Raw genomic sequence first — 7,267 nt, forward strand, 5'->3', positions numbered from 1 at the left:
CCAGATTTCATCTGAGGATATTTCCTTTTTCACCATAGCCCTCTATGGGCTTCCAACTATCACTTTGACAATTCCACAAGAACTGTCTTAGCGAGAGTCTTCTTGAGGAGAAAGCTGAAACTCTGTGAGATGATTTCACAGAACACAAAGAAGTTTCTCAGAAAGGTTCTTTCTCTTTGTTATGGGAGGATATTTCCTTTGGCCCTATCGTCTTCAGAGGGATCCGAAATATCTGTTCTCAGATTCCACAGAAATAAGGCTAGCAAAGAGATCCACGAAATACACATGTAACTCTGTGAGATGAATTAACAGAACACTAAGCAGTTTCTCAGAAAGCTTCTTTCCAGATTTCATCTGAGGATATTTCCTTTTTCACCATAGCCCTCTCTGGGCTTCCAAATATCACTTTGCCAATTCCACAAGAACTGTCTTAGCGAAAGGCTTCTGGAGGGGAAAGCTGTAACTCTGTGAGATGATTTCACAGAACACAAAGAAGTTTCTCAGAAAGCTTCTTTCTCTTTGCTATCAGAGGATATTTACTTTGGCCCTATAGTCTTCAAAGGGATCCGAAATATCGGTTCTCTGATTCCACAGAAATAAGGCTAGCAAAGAGATGCACGAAACACACATGTAACTCTGTGAGATGAATTAACAGAACACTAAGCAGTTTCTCAGAAAGCTTCTTTCCAGATTTCATCTGAGGAGATTTCCTTTTTCACCATAGCCCTCTATGGGCTTCCAAATATCACTTTGCCAATTCCACAAGAACTGTCTTAGCGAAAGGCTTCTTGAGGGGAAAGCTGTAACTCTGTGAGATGATTTCACAGAACACAAAGAAGTTTCTCAGAAAGCTTCTTTCTCTTTGTTATGGGAGGATATTTCCTTTGGCCCTATAGTGTTCAAAGGGATCCGAAATATCTGTTCTCAGATTCCACAGAAATAAGGCTAGCAAAGAGATCCACGAAATACTCATCTAACTCTGTGAGATGAATTAACAGAACACTAAGCAGTTTCTCAGAAAGCTTCTTTCCAGATTTCATCTGAGGAGATTTCCTTTTTCACCATAGCCCTCTAGGGGTTCCAAATATCACTTTGCCTATTCCACAAGAACTGTCTTAGCGAAAGGCTTCTTGAGGGGAAAGCTGTAACTCTGTGAGATGATTTCACAGAACACAAAGAAGTTTCTCAGAAAGCTTCTTTCTTTTTGTTATCGGAGGATATTTCCTTTGGCCCTATAGTCTTCAGAGGGATCCTAAATATCTGTTCTCAGATTCCACAGAAATAAGGCTAGCAAAGAGATCCTCGACATACACATGTAACTCTGTGAGATGAATTAACAGAACACAAAGCAGTTTCTCAGAATGCTTCTTTCCAGATTTCCTGTGAGGATATTTCCTTTTTCACCATCGCCCTCTATGGGCTTCCAAATATCACTTTGCCAATTCCACAAGAACTGTCTTAGCGAAAGGCTTCTTGAGGGGAAAGCTGTAACTCTGTGAGATGATTTCACAGAACACAAAGAAGTTTCTCAGAAAGCTTCTTTCTCTTTGTTATCGGAGGATATTTCCTTTGGCCCTATAGTCTTCAAAGGGATCCGAAATATCTGTTCTCAGATTCCACAGAAATAAGGCTAGCAAAGAGATCCACGAAATACACATGTAACTCTGTGAGATGAATTAACAGAACACTAAGCAGTTTCTCAGAAAGCTTCTTTCCAGATTTCATCTGAGGATATTTCCTTTCTCACCATAGCCCTCTAAGGGCTTGCAAATATCACTTTGCCAATTCCACAAGAACTGTCTTAGCGAAAGGCTTCTTGAAGGGAAAGCTGTAACTCTGTGAGATGATTTCACAGAACACAAAGAAGTTTCTCAGAAAGCTTCTTTCTCTTTGTTATCGGAGGATATTTCCTTTGGCCCTATAGTCATCAATGGGATCCGAAATATCTGTTCTCAGATTCCACAGAAATAAGGCTAGCAAAGAGATCCACGAAATACACATGTAACTCTGTGAGATGAATTAACAGAACACTAAGCAGTTTCTCAGAAAGCTTCTTTCCAGATTTCATCTGAGGATATTTCCTTTTTCACCATAGCCCTCTATGGGCTTCCAAATATCACTTTGCCAATTCCACAAGAACTGTCTTAGCGAAAGGCTTCTTGAGGGGAAAGCTGTAACTCTGTGAGATGATTTCACAGAACACAAAGAAGTTTCTCAGAAAGCTTCTTTCTGTTTGTTATCGAAGGATATTTCCTTTGGCCCTATAGTCTTCAGAGGGATCCGAAATATCTGTTCTCAGATTCCACAGAAATAAGGCTAGCAAAGAGATCCACGAAATACACATGTAACTCTGTGAGATGAATTAACAGAACACTAAGCAGTTTCTCACCAAGCTTCTTTCCAGATTTCATCTGAGGATATTTCCTTTTTCACCATAGCCTACTATGGGCTTCCAACTATCACTTTGACAATTCCACAAGAACTGTTTTAGCGAAAGTCTTCTTGAGGAGAAAGCTGTAACTCTGTGAGATGATTTCACAGAACACAAAGAAGTTTCTCAGAAAGCTTCTTTCTCTTTGTTATCGGAGGATATTTCCTTTGGCCCTATACTCTTCAAAGGGATCCGAAATATCTGTTCTCAGATTCCACAGAAATAAGGCTAGCAAAGAGATCCACGAAATACACATGTAACTCTGTGAGATGAATTAACAGAACACTAAGCAGTTTCTCAGAAAGCTTCTTTCCAGATTTCATCTGAGGATATTTCCTTTTTCACCATAGCCCTCTATGGGCTTCCAAATATCACTTTGCCAATTCCACAAGAACTGTCTTAGCGAAAGGCTTCTTGAGGGGAAAGCTGTAACTCTGTGAGATGATTTCACAGAACACAAAGAAGTTTCTCAGAAAGCTTCTTTCTGTTTGTTATCGAAGGATATTACCTTTGGCCCTATAGTCTTCAGTGGGATCCGAAATATCTGTTCTCAGATTCCACAGAAATAAGGCTAGCAAAGAGATCCACGAAATACACATGTAACTCGGTGAGATGAATTAAGAGAACACTAAGCAGTTTCTCAGAAAGCTTCTTTCCAGATTTCATCGGAGGATATTTCCTTTTTCACCATAGCCGTCTCTGGGCTTCCAAATATCACTTTGCCAATTCCACAAGAACTGTCTTAGCGAAAGGCTTCTGGAGGGGAAAGCTGTAACTCTGTGAGATGATTTCACAGAACACAAAGAAGTTTCTCAGAAAGCTTCTTTCTCTTTGTTATCAGAGGATATTTACTTTGGCCCTATAGTCTTCAAAGGGATCCGAAATAACGGTTCTCAGATTCCACAGAAATAAGGCTAGCAAAGAGATGCACGAAACACACATGTAACTCTGTGAGATGAATTAACAGAACACTAAGCAGTTTCTCAGAAAGCTTCTTTCCAGATTTCCTGTGAGGATATTTCCTTTTTCACCATAGCCCTCTATGGGCTTCCAAATATCACTTTGCCAATTCCACTAGAACTGTCTTAGCGAAAGGCTTCTTGAGGGGAAAGCTGTAACTCTGTGAGATGATTTCACAGAACATAAAGAAGTTTCTCAGAAAGCTTCTTTCTGTTTTTTATCGAAGGATATTTCCTTTCGCCCTATAGCCTTCAGAGGGATCCGAAATAACTGTTCTCAGATTCCACAGAAATAAGGCTAGCAAAGTGATCCACGAAATACACATGTAACTCTGTGAGATGAATTAACAGAACACTAAGCAGTTTCTCAGAAAGCTTCTTTCCAGATTTTATCTGAGGATATTTCCTTTTTCACCATAGCCCTCTATGGGCTTCCAACTATCACTTTGACAATTCCACAAGAACTGTCTTAGCGAGAGTCTTCTTGAGGAGAAAGCTGAAACTCTGTGAGATGATTTCACAGAACACAAAGAAGTTTCTCAGAAAGCTTCTTTCTTTTTGTTATCGGAGGATATTTCCTTTGGCCCTATAGTCTTCAGAGGGATCCTAAATATCTGTTCTCAGAATCCACAGAAATAAGGCTTGCAAAGAGATTCTCGAAATACACATGTAACTCTGTGAGATGAATTAACAGAACACTAAGCAGTTTCTCAGAATGCTTCTTTCCAGATTTCCTGTGAGGATATTTCCTTTTTCACCATAGCCCTCTATGGGCTTCCAATATCACTTTGCCAATTCCACAAGAAGTGTCTTAGCGAAAGGCTTCTTGAGGGGAAAGCTGTAACTCTGTGAGATGATTTCACAGAACACAAAGAAGATTCTCAGAAAGCTTCTTTCTCTTTGTTATCGGATGATATTTCCTTTGGCCCTGTAGTCTTCAAAGGGAACCGAAGTATCTGTTCTCAGATTCCACAGAAATAAGGCTAGCAAAGAGATCCACGAAATACACATGTAACTCTGTGAGATGAATTAACAGAACACTAAGCAGTTTCTCAGAAAGCTTCTTTCCATATTCCATCTGAGGATATTTCCTTTTTCAACTTAGCCCTCTATGGGCTTCCAAATATCACTTTGCCTATTCCACAAGAACTGTCTTAGCGAAAGGATTCTTTAGGAGAAAGCTGTAACTCTGTGAGATGATTTCACAGCACACAAAAAAGTTTCTCAGAAAGCTTCTTTCTCTTTGTTATCGGAGGATATTTCCTTTGGCCCTATAGTAATCAATGGGATCCGAAATATCTGTTCTCACATTCCACAGAAATAAGGCTAGCAAAGAGATCCACGAAATACACATGTAACTCTGTGAGATGAATTAACAGAACACTAAGCAGTTTCTCAGAAAGCTTCTTTCCAGATTTCATCGGAGGATATTTCCTTTTTCACCATAGCCCTCTCTGGGCTTCCAAATATCACTTTGCCAATTCCACAAGAACTGTCTTAGCGAAAGGCTTCTGGAGGGGAAAGCTGTAACTCTGTGAGATGATTTCACAGAACACAAAGAAGTTTCTCAGAAAGCTTCTTTCTCTTTGCTATCAGAGGATATTTACTTTGGCCCTATAGTCTTCAAAGGGATCCGAAATATCGGTTCTCTGATTCCACAGAAATAAGGCTAGCAAAGAGATGCACGAAACACACATGTAACTCTGTGAGATGAATTAACAGAACACTAAGCAGTTTCTCAGAAAGCTTCTTTCCAGATTTCATCTGAGGAGATTTCCTTTTTCACCATAGCCCTCTATGGGCTTCCAAATATCACTTTGCCAATTCCACAAGAACTGTCTTAGCGAAAGGCTTCTTGAGGGGAAAGCTGTAACTCTGTGAGATGATTTCACAGAACACAAAGAAGTTTCTCAGAAAGCTTCTTTCTCTTTGTTATGGGAGGATATTTCCTTTGGCCCTATAGTGTTCAAAGGGATCCGAAATATCTGTTCTCAGATTCCACAGAAATAAGGCTAGCAAAGAGATCCACGAAATACACATGTAACTCTGTGAGATGAATTAACAGAACACTAAGCAGTTTCTCAGAAAGCTTCTTTCCAGATTTCATCTGAGGAGATTTCCTTTTTCACCATAGCCCTCTATGGGCTTCCAAATATCACTTTGCCAATTCCACAAGAACTGTCTTAGCGAAAGGCTTCTTGAGGGGAAAGCTGTAACTCTGTGAGATGATTTCACAGAACACAAAGAAGTTTCTCAGAAAGCTTCTTTCTGTTTGTTATCGAAGGATATTACCTTTGGCCCTATAGTCTTCAGTGGGATCCGAAATATCTGTTCTCAGATTCCACAGAAATAAGGCTAGCAAAGAGATCCACGAAATACACATGTAACTCGGTGAGATGAATTAAGAGAACACTAAGCAGTTTCTCAGAAAGCTTCTTTCCAGATTTCATCGGAGGATATTTCCTTTTTCACCATAGCCGTCTCTGGGCTTCCAAATATCACTTTGCCAATTCCACAAGAACTGTCTTAGCGAAAGGCTTCTGGAGGGGAAAGCTGTAACTCTGTGAGATGATTTCACAGAACACAAAGATGTTTCTCAGAAAGCTTCTTTCTCTTTGTTATCAGAGGATATTTACTTTGGCCCTATAGTCTTCAAAGGGATCCGAAATAACGGTTCTCAGATTCCACAGAAATAAGGCTAGCAAAGAGATGCACGAAACACACATGTAACTCTGTGAGATGAATTAACAGAACACTAAGCAGTTTCTCAGAAAGCTTCTTTCCAGATTTCCTGTGAGGATATTTCCTTTTTCACCATAGCCCTCTATGGGCTTCCAAATATCACTTTGCCAATTCCACTAGAACTGTCTTAGCGAAAGGCTTCTTGAGGGGAAAGCTGTAACTCTGTGAGATGATTTCACAGAACATAAAGAAGTTTCTCAGAAAGCTTCTTTCTGTTTTTTATCGAAGGATATTTCCTTTCGCCCTATAGCCTTCAGAGGGATCCGAAATAACTGTTCTCAGATTCCACAGAAATAAGGCTAGCAAAGTGATCCACGAAATACACATGTAACTCTGTGAGATGAATTAACAGAACACTAAGCAGTTTCTCAGAAAGCTTCTTTCCAGATTTCATCTGAGGATATTTCCTTTTTCACCATAGCCCTCTATGGGCTTCCAACTATCACTTTGACAATTCCACAAGAACTGTCTTAGCGAGAGTCTTCTTGAGGAGAAAGCTGAAACTCTGTGAGATGATTTCACAGAACACAAAGAAGTTTCTCAGAAAGGTTCTTTCTCTTTGTTATGGGAGGATATTTCCTTTGGCCCTATCGTCTTCAGAGGGATCCGAAATATCTGTTCTCAGATTCCACAGAAATAAGGCTAGCAAAGAGATCCACGAAATACACATGTAACTCTGTGAGATGAATTAACAGAACACTAAGCAGTTTCTCAGAAAGCTTCTTTCCAGATTTCATCTGAGGATATTTCCTTTTTCACCATAGCCCTCTATGGGCTTCCAAATGTCACTTTGCCTATTCCACAAGAACTGTCTTACGAAAGGCTTCTTGAGGGGATAGCTGTAACTCTGTGGGATGATTTCACAGAACACAAAGAAGTTTCTCAGAAAGCTTCTTTCTTTTTGTTATCGGAGGATATTTCCTTTGGCCCTATAGTCTTCAGAGGGATCCTAAATATCTGTTCTCAGAATCCACAGAAATAAGGCTTGCAAAGAGATTCTCGAAATACACATGTAACTCTGTGAGATGAATTAACAGAACACTAAGCAGTTTCTCAGAATGCTTCTTTCCAGATTTCCTGTGAGGATATTTCCTTTTTCACCATAGCCCTCTATGGGCTTCCAATATCACTTTGC

The sequence above is a fragment of the Macaca fascicularis genome, chromosome 9 (assembly GCF_037993035.2).
Source record: "Macaca fascicularis isolate 582-1 chromosome 9, T2T-MFA8v1.1".
In the NCBI taxonomy this organism is placed as follows: Eukaryota; Metazoa; Chordata; class Mammalia; order Primates; family Cercopithecidae; genus Macaca; species Macaca fascicularis.